Below are 13,781 nucleotides of genomic sequence, written 5' to 3' on the forward strand. Positions count from 1 at the left end.
GAATACAGGGGAAGTAGCCAGTGCAAGGAGATGGCAGGGAGGGGTAGGGCAAGAGCTGGAGAGTGATAGGTGGATACAGGTGAGGGGCGATTGATTGGCCAGGTGAAGGAGGGAAGGGTGGAAGGTGATGAGTGGAGAAGAAATGGCTGCAGATTGTGGAACGTGCAGATCAGAGGGGAAGGTGGGGTGTGGAACTGAATGGGGAGGAACGGTGACAGATTGAAGAACAAAGGGAGACAGCAAGCTCGCACTGAGCTCGTATCAATGTGTCGGCCCCGGCCAATGGGAAGAGTCCTCTTGCTCTTCACGGGAAGGGTGTCTTGTAATTCGATATATCAACAGAAGGGGGCAGATGGGCCTCAGCTTAATCTCCCCCTAAATCCTGCAGCGTCTCGCTCTCAGCACTGGTTACATTGCGTGATGCTCCACACATTGATCTGCCATTTCAGTCTTTTAAACATTCTCCACGTTTTAAAACCTATCAATAAATATTCAAAATCAGAAGTTCTGATTGATGTTCATTGGCCTGAATTGTATGTATGTATGTATGTATGTATGTATGTATGTATGTATGTATGTATGTATGTATGTATGTATGTATGTATGTATGTATGTATGTATGTATGTATACATATATTTATTTATTTCTCTGTGTGTGCATGTGTGTGTGTGTGTTTATTTCTTTCTGTGTGTGTGTGTATGTATGTGTGTGTGTGCGTGCGCATGTGTGTGTGTGCATGCATGTGTGTGCATGTGTGTGTGTGTACGTGCATATGTGTGTGTATGTGTGTGCATGTGTATGTGCATAAGTGTGTGTATGTGTGTGCGTGTGTACGTGCATGTGTGTGTGCAAGTGTGTTTGTGTGTGCGTGTGTATGTGTGTGCACGTGTGTGTGCATGTGTGTGCGCATGTATGTGTGTGTGTACATGTATGTGTGTTTGTATATTTCCGTGTGTATATATAATACATGTAGTAAATATATACTGTACAATAAACGAGAAAGGGTTCAGTGTATATAAATATATATATATATGTGTGTATATATACATGTACACATACATATATGATATATTAATTATATATATATATATATATAATTCAGTCTGAAGAAGGGTCTCGACCCGAAACGTCACCCATTCCTTCTCTCCTGAGATGCTGCCTGACCTGCTGAGTTACTCCAGCATTTTGTGAATAAATACCTTCGATTTGTACCAGCATCTGCAGTTATTTTCTTACACTATATATATATATATACGCTGAGCTTTTTTCTCGTTTATTATATGGTTTACAGTGCACTATGTTTACATATTCTGTTGTAAGAATGTCATTGTTCTCTCTGGGACACATGACAATAAAACACTCTTGACTTGACTCCGGCCTTGACTTATTTCTGACTCCCCCTCCACAGGTGTTAGAACAGAGTCATGGAGCTACACAGCATGAAACAGGCCCTTCGGCCCATCCGCCCATGGAGAGCAGGTTGGCATACTGGGCTAGCACCATTTGCCTGCCTTTGGACCCTGTCCATATATCTGCCCAAATGTCTTTTAAAAGTCGTGATTGCATCTGTCTCTATAGATTCCTCTGGCAGCTCGTTTTAGATACGGACTACCCTCTGAGTGAAAAGGTTGTCCCTGAGGTCCCTCTTACATCTCTCTCCCTCTCACCTTAAGCCGATGTCCTCTAGTTTTAGAATCCTCTAGAAGTTTCTGTTTCCCACACATCCAATGTATAAATTTGGGTGAATTACCAATTGATCAGTGGTAGAGTTGCCGCCACACTGCGCCAAGACCCGGGTTCGATCCTGATCACGGGTGCTGTCTGTGTGGAGTTTGTACCTTCTCACCGTGACCACGTGGGTTTTCTCCAGGTGCTCCGGATTCCTCCCACATTCCTGAGATGTGCGGGTTTGTAGGTTAATAGGCCCGTGTTGTGCAGAGAGTGGATGAGAAACGGGGATGACGTAGAAATAGTGTGAGCAGATGATTGATGGTCGGCGTGGACCCGGTGGGCCGAGGTATATAAATCTCTGCAGAGATGCTATAAAATCTTTTCCTGGTCCAAGTCATGTAAACACACGCACACGGCAGCAAGTTATTCTATAGGTCCCAGAGCGCAGCCTCAAATGTTAACAGTAAATGAAAATTAAACTGCAGATGCTGCAAATGTTGGAAACACTCTGACAAAGGTCCTGATCCTGACTGTTTACTGTTTCTCTCTCCACAAATGCTGCCTGAACAGCTGACATGGGAGAGATTTAAGAGAGACTTCGGGGAAAAACCATATTCACTCAGAGCGTGCAGGAAAGAACTGCAGAACTTCAAATCGACGATAGAAACAAAACGCTGGAGTACCAGGCAACATCTCTGGAGAGAAGGAATGGGTGACGTTTCGGGTCGAGACCCTTCGTCTGAAGAAGGGTCTCGACCCGAAACGTCACCCATTCCTCCAAGTTACTCCAGCATTTTGTGTCCATTTTCACTCAGAGGGTAGTCCGTATCTGGAACGAGCTGGAGGAGGAATCTATAGAAATGGATATAATTACGATTTTTAAAAGACATTTGGACAAATATAAGGATTGGAAGGCAATTGGGCAAATGCAGGCAATTTGAACTAGCATGTTATACCAACTGGATCGGCATGGGCAAGATGGGCTGAAGGGCCTGTTTCCGTGCTGTGGGGCAAGTTAGCAATCGAGTGTAAATGCTCCTGCATTCCAAAATAACTCTTGCTGCAAATCCTTTGCAGCTAAAGAATGAAATGATTTAATGCAGAAACATAGCAAAATAAAGATCCACTCAGAAGGCTTCATCATCTACAAACTCATTCAGATACGATGCAGATTTAATGGTGAGATGCACACTAGGTTAGTTTATTATTGTCACGTGTACCGAGGTACAGTGAAAAGCTTTTTGTTGCGTGCTAACCAGTCAGCGGAATGACTGTACATGATTACAATCACGCTGTCCACAGTGTACAGATACAGTGTAATGTTTAGTGCACGATAAAGTCCAGTAAAGTCTGATGAAAGAACTATGAGGTGGATGGGAGGTCAGGACCGCTCTCTAGTTGGTGAGAGGATGGTTCAGTTGCCTGAACTTCTGTACCTCTTGCCTGATGGGAGAGGGGAGAAAAGGTAGTGACCGGGGTGAGAGTGGTCATTGATTATGCTGGTGACCTGGATGGATGACATTTTCCCTGGGACCTGCGTGGGTTTTCTCCGAGATCTTCGGTTTCCACCCACTCTCCAAAGACGTACAGGTCACCTGTTTCCTCTCTCCAGAGATGCTGCCTGACCCGCTGAGTTACTCCAGCATTTCGTGTCTATTTTCTGTTTAACCCAGCATCTGCAGTTCCTTCCAACGCAGCTAATCGAAAGCTACAGGTGCGTAAAAAGGAGGGGAGTAGGAGGGTAAACATTGATGTAGAAACAAGGAACTGCAGGTGCTGGATAATACGCACAAGGACCCAACAAATCAGTGGATGGTAAAACAGTAAATTACCCAAAGATAGGCACAAAAAACTGGAGTAACTCAGCGGGACAGGCAGCATCTCTGGAGAGAAGGAATGGGTGAGGTTTTGGGTCGAGACCCTTCTTCAGACTGATTCTATATCCCATTTACTGGGCTACAAAGGTGCAACCCTGCTTTCACAAAAATACATCTGACTTGGCTTGGTTGCATTCTGGAAATGTGCTCATCCTGCAAACCATTGGTTAAATCGCTGATTAAAACCTTCTGTTGCAGCGAACAAGTTGTTGAGGTGGTCTTGACTCCATGGTCAACACGATAATAATGTGCCTGAGATAATGTCACTCCTCCTGCATTGTAGATGGGGGTCACCTCACACACAAAGCCAGGGTCTCGGAGAGCAAATTTGAATCCTGACTTAAGCAAGTCTTGGTTCCGTGAAGAGGATACCGTGACAGCTCTGAACTGATGCGTGAGATAACCTCAACCACTCATCTATTCATGTATTCAAAAGCAACCCTCAGCTCATGCAAAATTCCACATCCGCTGCGTGTTTCAATATTAATTCACAATATGTGCGGTGGATTACTTATAAACAAAATCTGGTCACTTAAAATACGCAGAACGTCGAACAGTGCAACACAGGAACAGGCCCTTCGGCCCGCACTGTCTGTGCCGAACATGATGCCAGGTTAACATTATCTCCTCTGCCTGCAAGTGATCCATCCCCCCCATTTCCTGCACATCCATGTGCCTATTCAGAAGCCTATTCAATGCCACTATCTTATCTCAAGAGTCAAGACAGAGAGAGAGTCAAGAGTCAAGTGTTTTATTGTCATATGTCCCAGATAGAACAATGAAATTCTTACTTGCTGCACCATCTGCCTCCACCATCGCCCCTGGCAGTGCATTCCACACACCCACCACTCTCCATGGAACACAACTTGCTCTGCACATCTCCTTTAAACTTTGCCCCTCTCACCTTAAAGCTACGTCCTCTAGTGTTTGACATTTCCACCCTGGGAGGAAGGCTGTGACTGTCTGCTCTATCCATGTGCCTCATAATTTTATGTCCTTCGATCGGGTGTCATTGCCAGCTCAAACAGTTTGTTTCCTTTCTTTCTTTGGACACAGGATCTGTGGGAGTGGGGACCAAGCTCCTACCCAGGTCTCTGCCACCAGACAGTGTCTTGCCCAGAGTTGGGAGATCGGGAACCAGAGGGCTCAGGTGGAAGGTGAGGGGGGAAAGATTTAGTAGGAACCTGAGGGGTAACATTTTCACACAAAGGGTGGTGGGTGTTCGGAACGAGCTGTTCGGAGGTAGTTGAGGCAGGTACTATTGTAATGTTTGTGAAACATTTAGACAGGTACATGGATGGGGCAGGTTTAGAGGGATATGGGCCAAACGCAGGCAGGTGGAACTAGTGCAGATGGGACATGTTGGTCGGTGTGGGGATGTTGGGCCGAAGGGCCTGTTTCCACACTGTATGACTCTATGACTATGATGCCATAACCAGGGGGCAGAGTAACCGAGACCCTCTGAGATTTGCCCACCTGCGGCTACCCAGGTGAGCCAGCAGGTATCAGGAGTCTGCCACACTGGAGGTGTCCACACTGCTGCCTGTAATCACTGCCTCAGACCAGCTCCATCTCATCCTGAATATATTTCGTAGACACAAAAAGCTGGAGCAACTCAGCGGCACAGGCAGCATCTCTGGAGAGAGGAGTGGGTGACGGTGGAAATTGTCCCCAGTGTGTGTAGGATAGTGTTAATGCGCGGGGATCGCTGGTCGGTGCGGACTCGGCGGGCTGAAGGGCCTGTTTCCGCGCTGTGTCTCTAAACTAAACTAAACAGAGGTGGTACAGTGGTGTGGCAGTCGAGCTGCTGCCTTACAGAACAAGGGACCCGGGTTTGATCCTGAATGTGGATGCTGCCTCTACGGAGTTTGTGGGTTTCTCCAGGAGCTCCAGTTTCCTCCCATATTCCAAAGGCTTCTGTTAATGGTACATTGTCCCTCGTGTGCAGGCTAGAGCTCGTGTACGGGGTGATCGCTGGTCGGCGTGGACTGTTTCCAGTCTGTATCCCAAAAGTCTATAGTCTAAAAATCACAAAAAAACCCAGAAGGCCACTTGGTCTGTTGTTAGCATGCCAAACCTTGAAAGGGGTTCGGCGATTAAAATGCCGCTCACAACAGAAGCAGCATCCGCCAGTATCCGCTGATTACAAGTTCACAAGTTATAGGAGTAGAGTCAGGCCATTCGGCCCATCGAGTCCACTCCGCCATTCAATCATGGCTGATCTCTGCCACCTAATCCCATTTTCCTGCCTCCTCCCCATAACCCTTGATGCCCGTTCTAATCAAGGACTTGTCTATCTCCGACTTAAAAATATCCACTGGCTCGGCCTCCCCGTGCCCTCTGTGGCAATGAGTCCCACAGATTCACCTCCCTCCTTGTCCTCCCCAGCCCTCCGATTATTACACAGTGCGGTTGGGCAGTGATGTTCTGAGCCACTAACGACAGCAATGACCCTATGGGTTGCATGACCACATGAGAAGTGTGCAGTAGAACTGGCCTTTGGGGTGTACGGGCCACGATTCTGTTCCACCGCACCCAACCTCCGTGCAACTGCAGAAGTAGGAAAATCAGAAACACATTGCAAACCTAATGACGGGTGAAATTAGTGGAAGACGGAACAGCCTGCAATTTAATAATGATTACAAGACTGGAATAGAAGGGAATATTAAATATTTGAACAGAGATTCGATGTGAACGGGAAACAATACTCCAGCGAAACCAACGTTCTCCAATTGATTTCACATGCTGGCACGAGGAACCGCAGATGCTGGTATCTTGAGCGAAACACAAAGTGCTGGAGGAACTCAGCAGGTCAGGCCATATTTATGGTGGGAGTGGAGAGGTGATGTTTCAGGTCAGGACTCTTTTAGTTTCCCCTGACTCTCAGTATGAAGAGGTGTCTCGACCCGAAACGTCACCTGTTCCTTTTCTCCAGAGATGCTGCCTGACCCGCTGAGTTACTCCAGCTTTTTGTGTCTGTCTTTGGTTTAAGCCAGCCTCTGCAGGTCCTTCCTATATACACCTCTTTAGTTTAGTTTAGTTTACTTTAGTTTAGAGACACAGCGTGGAAACAGGCCCTTCAGCCCACTGAGTCCATACCAGCCAACAATCCCCCATACAAAAGCACTATCCTACAGGCCCTTTGGCCCACTGAGTCCATACCAGCCAACAATCCCCCATACTAAAGCACTATCCTACACTCCAGGGACAATTTACAATTCTTACCAGAACCAATTAACACTGAGAATAGATGATCACAGAGTTCCTTGGAAGATCACAGTTGCTGAGGTTAGTGTTGCACAGTGTTCAAGAGCCTGATGGTTACTGGGAAGGAGCTTTTCTTGAACCTGGTGCTCTGGCTCCTGTAGCTTCGTCCCAATGTATTGTAGTGAAATGAGAGTGTGGCCAGGGTGGTGTGGGCCATTGATGGTACTGGCTGCCTTTTTGAGGCAGTGCTTCCTCTGGGTCCCATCAATGGTGGGGTGGTCAGTCCCTGTGATGGGCCGGGCAATGTCTACCACTCTCTATAGCAAAGATACTAGAGGAGCAAGATGAACCACTCTGTCAAGATCGCCTATACTGAAGTGTAGTACGCTAAGGAGCGTAACGGCCGCCATTTTAGTAGTCAAAACCCGCCGCTCGCTAGGCATCTCGCAGTGTAATCAGTGTCTTGGGGGGAACAATATGTGCGATGATACCATAAAAATGCTGAATATATCTCATCTATCAATTCACAGATTTTTGTTATTTTTCTTTTAAAATGTTTCTGCCAGTTTCTGCCTATTAAAATGGCACCGTGGTTTTTAGGGTCGAGTGGTCTATCTTGCTCTGCTCTATTATCTTTGCTCTATAGTCTCATTTGTTCCTGGCTGTTCAACGTGGGCAGTCGAGAGACCTGTGCTTTTCAGCAGGTGCTACCTTTGGGATCGATTGTGTTGCAATCATCATTCTATTTACGGTGTGAGCCGTCTTTGTGTCACAGCTCGGAGTACCTGCCAATGCTCCAGAAGTTGGCATCAAGGAAGCCCAGAAATTTCAATGGTGAATACAACTATCTTAAAAGAAAACACACACTGTCGGCGCCCTTTATGTGGCAACTCTTTGCATACCTTCGATACGCAACATAAGAATTTCACTTTGACTTGTCACATATGACGATAAGGTATTCATTCATTCTTTCATTCATTCATTTATTCATAGTAGAGGCATCTTGTTTATTACAAACTATGGAAACTTAAACTGAGCCGTGCAGAATTTAGAATCAGGTGTTGTTACACAGGAGAGCTGAATCCATTGAATGTGCCATATCTGTGTGGACTCTGGGAAAGAGGTCTCAAATTAGTTCCCCTCCCTGTTCCCTCACAAGTCCGAGGGAATGTTTAAGCGGTTGCCTGAACGTTTAACAGAATGTTTAAACGTCCGTCTGAATTCCCGGTGGATCCGACTTCCACCACCATTTCAGGCAGCGTGTCTCGCTCCGTCACAGCTCGCTGCTTTAAAACAACTCCCCGCCTCCCCACCAGCCCGCCCGCACTGAGTCCGGCCACTGAGTCCTCCTCACCAGCCCGCCCGCACTGAGTCCTGCCATTGACCTCCTAACCTGTTTGGAATTCTGCTGTCACGGGAAGAAGCTCTGTGCAATCTGCCGTGGGGAAGTGGTGATCTACGCAAGTGAACCTTCACACAGCCCTGACCTCTGCAGCCTTGTTTCTGTGGTCACCAGCACCCAAGGTTACCGAGAGCATCGGTGTGGCCACCCCCAACGTGGAGAGAACAAACTCGGTGACAGTCTAGGAGTGGCACGGTGGCGCAGCGGTAGAGTTGCTGCCTCACAGCGCCAGAGACCCGGGTTCGATCCTGACTACGGGTGCTGTCTGAACGGAATTTGTACGTCGTGACTTTTTTTGTAAACTAGCATTTGCAGTTCCTTATGTCTACCGGGTACATATGCATCCTGAGGAAGGGTCCTGACCTGAAACGTCACCTATCCACCTCCTCCAGAGATCAATAGTCAATAGTTATTTATTTGTCACATACACATAAATGTGCAGTGAAATGAAAAATTACCCGCAGTTCAACAATAAGACCAATAAGAATAATCAATAAAAATGCAATGACACATACAATCATAAGCTAACACCAAACAAAAGAAACATCCATCACAGTGAGTCTCCACCAGTCACCACCTCACTGTGATGGAAGGCCAGAATGTCTTTTCTCTTCCCCTGCCGTCTTCTCCCACGGTCAGGCTGTTGAAGTTGCCACGTCGGGGCGGTCGGGGCTCCCGACATTGAAGCCCCTGCCGGGCGGAGAAAGGTCCTGCTGCCTGACCTGCTGAGTTACTCCAGAACTTATTGTGTTTTTTTGTAAACTAGCATCTGCAGTTCCCTGTGCCTACCAAGTATATAAATGCAGTCTAAAGAAGGGTCTGGATTTGAAACGTCATCTGCCCATTTCCTTCCACAGATGCTGCCTGACTCGCTGAGTTCTTTCAGCACTTTGCTTTTTCCTCAAGATTCCGGCATCTGCAGTTTAGTTTTAGTTTAGTTTAGAGACACAGCGCGGGAACAGGCCCTTCGGCCCACCGAGTCCGCACCGACCAGCGATCCCCGCACACTAACACTATCCTACCCACGCAAGGGACAATTTTATATTTATACCAAGCTAATTAACCTACAAACCTGGGCGTCTTTGGAGTGTGGGAGGAAACCGAAGATCTCAAAGAAAAATCACGCAGTCGCGTACAAACTCCGAAAATACAGCACCCGTAGTTGGGATGGAACCCACGTATCTGATGCTGTGAGGCAGCAACTCTGTCGCTGCGCCACCGCGCCGCCCTGGAGTTGAGAATGTATAATCTGCTTCTGGTGTGTTGACAAGACAATCTCAGGGCTTTCATGAATGTGGGAGGAAACCCAAGCGCTGGAGAGAACAAACTGGGTGACAGTCTAGGGGTGGCACGGTGGCGCAGAGGTAGACCCGGGTTAGATCATGACTACGCTGACTACCAACTCTACCGCTGTGCCACCGCAACATCCTTATGTCTCTTATATACAGTTCTTTGTGTCTTAGACACAGTGCTTGTGTCCTAGATACAGTGCTTGTGTCTTAGATACAGTGCTTGTGTCTTATATACAGTGTTTGTGTCTTACATACAGTGCTTGCGTCTTATATACAGTGCTTGTGTCTCATACAGTGCTCCTTCTTTGTGTCTTAGATACAGTGCTTGTGTCCTAGATACAGTGCTTGTGTCCTAGATACAGTGCTTGTGTCTTATATACAGTGCTTGTGTCTCATACAGTGCTCCTTCTTTGTGTCTTAGATACAGTGCTTGTGTCCTAGATACAGTGCTTGTGTCTTAGATACAGTGCTTGTGTCTTATATACAGTGCTTGTGTCCTAGATACAGTGCTTGTGTCTTAGATACAGTGCTTGTGTCCTAGATACAGTGCTTGTGTCTTATATACAGTGCTTGTGTCTCATACAGTGCTCCTTCTTTGTGTCTTAGATACAGTGCTTGTGTCCTAGATACAGTGCTTGTGTCCTAGATACAGTGCTTGTGTCTCATACAGTGCTCCTTCTTTGTGTCTTAGATACAGTGCTTGTGTCTTATATACAGTGCTTGTGTCCTAGATACAGTGCTTGTGTCTTATATAGAGTGCTTGTGTCTTATATACAGTGCTTGTGTCTTATATACAGTGCTTGTGTCCTAGATACAGTGCTTGTGTCTTATATAGAGTGCTTGTGTCTTATATACAGTGTTTGTGTCTTATATACAGTGCTTGTGTCTTATATACAGTGCTTGTGTCCTAGATACAGTGCTTGTGCCTTATATACAGTGCTTGTGCCTTATATACAGTGCTTGTGCCTTATATACAGTGCTTGTGCCTTATATACAGTGCTTGTGTCTCATACAGTGCTCCTTCTTTGTGTCTTAGATACAGTGCTGGTTCTCCAATGCACAAGTTCTCTACAGTACTGTAACTGATCAACTATTCACAGAGTATTAAACACAGATCCAGTGATCTTGCAATTGCAACAGTATTCTGGAACCAAACTATTAATACACCATGACCGGGCTGCTTAGTGAAACATCAAAAGGGATATTCACTGTTAAAAGAGTTGCTTTATAGTGAAATTAATGCAGGTTTTAAAGAGGGCTTTTAACTGATAGAGTCTTCTATTATTTCTGCTAAAATTTGCATTAATAAATGAATGGCTGATTCAGAACAGAGAGTGTAACTTGCTGATATATTATGGCCTGAGGATATTCGGTATATTGATTCCTTCTCATTAAACTAGTGGTCACTGCTGCTGCTGGTAATTCTGAATTATGTCCCAGATCACCCGTTCAGAACCTGAAAACAAGCGACAGCTATCATAGATGCAGCAACAGTGCAAGAAGGAACTGCAGATGCTGGTTTAAATCGAAGAGAGCCACAAAATGCTGGAGTAACTCAGTGGGACAGGCAGCATCCCTGGAGAAGAGGGATTAAGGATGTTTCGGGTCGAGAACTTTCATCAAACTGAGAGTCAGGTACGGGGACCACACCGGTCCATGTCTGATCTACCGCCCGGCAGTGGGGGACGATCACCAGCATTGATCTTGCTGCCCCAATCTCCAAAACAAAACCAATAAGTTAAAAAAAAACTAGAATAACACACCAGGTTAAACCTCATAAAAGGACACAAAGTGCTGGAGTAACTCAGCGGGACAGAGCAGTATCTCTGTGGAACATGGACAGGTGACGTCCCAAGTCAAGAGCCTTCTTGAGACTCATGTTGCTGTCAATTCTTCAAATAAATTGCACCCTCACACCAACCACAATTTACACAAAAGACATTAATTACCACAATATCAAGATTTCACAAGATGCGTTTTAATTGAAGGCACAGATCATATAATTAGGTTGTTAAGAAAATGTTTCACAGAAACAAGATTTTAAACAGGTTATAATGAAGCCAGCATCAAATAGTTAGAGCACTGAACTTGCCTTTTGATTTTTAGCTCATCGCTGCCCCTTTGACTTAAAATAGGAGCCAAATAAATTAAAGACTTTTATCGGACAATTCAAGGTTTTCATTCAAGTTTGATCAAGCTTAACCTGCCAACGTGCGCTGTTACTAAATATTCATAACTCTTCAGAACTTATTTTTTGGAGAAGGTCGTTTTGGGACAATATGTAAAAGTAAATCCGACCAACTAGGTTCTGCTGGAATCTTGAGCAAAACACAAAGTGCCGGAGGAACTCAGCGGGTCAGGCAGCGTCTGTGGAGGCAATGGACAGATGATGATTTGGGTCAGGACCTTTCTTCTGCTGATAAGTATTGATAAGTTCATCAGTGATGATCAAGTGGATCATCAGTCTGAAGAAGGGTCTCGACCCGAAACGTCGCCCGTTCCTTCTCGCCTGAGATGCTGCCTGACCTGCTGAGTTACTCCAGCATTTTGTGAATAAATAAATACCTTCGATTTGTACCAGCATCTGCAGTTATTTTCTTACAGTATTGATAAGTTTATCATTCCTTCTCTCCAGAGATTCTGCCTGTCCCGCTGAGTTATTCCAGCATTTTATGTCTACCTTTCTTCGTTCATAAAAACAAAGTGGCACAGTTAGGCCATTCGGCCCATCTGGTTGCTCCGCCATTCGATCATGGCTGATCTATTTTTCCCTTTCAACCTCATTCTCCAGCCTTCACCCCTCATTCTCCAGCCTTCTCCAGCCTTCACCCTTACTAATCAAGACCCTATTAATATCTGCTTTAAAAATACTCAATGACTTGGCCTCCAACGTCGTCTGTGACAATGAATTCCACAGATTCACCACTCTCTGGCTAAGGAAATTCCTCCATTCTAAAAGTACGTCATTTTATTCTGAGGTTGTTGTGCCCTCTGGTCCTAGACTCTCCAACTAGTGGAAACATCCTCTCCACGTCCACTCTATCCAGGCCTTTCATTACTCGGTAGGTGTTAATGGGATCCCCCCCCCCCCCCCCTTATAGACAATAGGCAATAGGTGCAGGAGGAGGCCATTCGGCCCTTCGAGCCAGCACCGCCATTCATTGTGATCATGGCTGATCATTCTAAATCAGTACCCCGTTCCTGCCTTCTCCCCATACCCCCTGACTCTGCTATCCTTAAGAGCTCTATCTAGCTCTCTCTTGAATGTATTCAGAGAATTGGCCTCCACTGCCCTCTGAGGCAGAGAATTCCACAGATTCACAACTCTCTGACTAAAAAAGTTTTTCCTCATCTCTGTTCTAAATGGCCTACCCCTTATTCTTAAACTGTGGCCTCTTGTTCTGGACTCCCCCAACATTGGGAACATGTTTCCTGCCTCTAACCTGTCCAACCCCTTAATAATCTTATACCTTTCGATAAGATCCCCTCTCATCCTTCTAAATTCCAGTGTATACAAACCTAGTCGCTCCAGTCTTTCAACATATGACAGTCCCGCCATTCCGGGAATTAACCTAGTAAACCTACGCTGCACGCCCTCAATAGCAAGAATATCCTTCCTCAAATTTGGAGACCAAAACTTCTAAACTCCAGCGAGTACAGGCCAAGAGCCATCAAACGCTGCTCATACATTAACCCAATCATCCCTGGGATCATCATCATTATTGTCATGTGTGCAGAGACACAGTGAAAAGATTTTGAATGTGCACCATTGAGTCAAATCACACAGTACACGTGTACAATGAAACCATGCACAGGTACAACAGGTAGTGCAAAGGGGAAAATACCAGAGTGCAGATTATAGTGTTACAGCGTTATAGTGTTTGAGTTACAGAGAAAAAGTTCAGCATCTGCTGATTTGAAGAAGCCCATCAACAGGTCTAGTATTCATAAAATAAGTGAAATATTAGTCAGAAGGCGGTGAATCTGTGGAATTCTTTGCCACAGAAGGCTGTAGAAGTCAAGTCAGTGGATATGTTTAAGTCAGAGATAGATAGATTCTTGATTAGTACGGGTGTCAGTGATTATGGGGAGAAGGCAGGAAAACGGGGTTAGAAGGGAGAGATAGATCAGCCATGATTGAATTGCAGAATAGACTTGAAGGGCCGAATGGCCTAATTCTACTCCTATCACTTATGACCTGGCCTGATGAAATATCTTGGATATTGAGAGGTTTAGAGTGATATGGGCCAAACACAAGCAAACGGGACTAGCTTAGTTGGACCAAAGGGCCTTTTTCTGTGCTATATTACTCTTTGTCTCTATTTATCTCA

This window comes from Rhinoraja longicauda, chromosome 32 (assembly GCF_053455715.1).
Source record: "Rhinoraja longicauda isolate Sanriku21f chromosome 32, sRhiLon1.1, whole genome shotgun sequence".
NCBI lineage: Eukaryota > Metazoa > Chordata > Chondrichthyes > Rajiformes > Arhynchobatidae > Rhinoraja > Rhinoraja longicauda.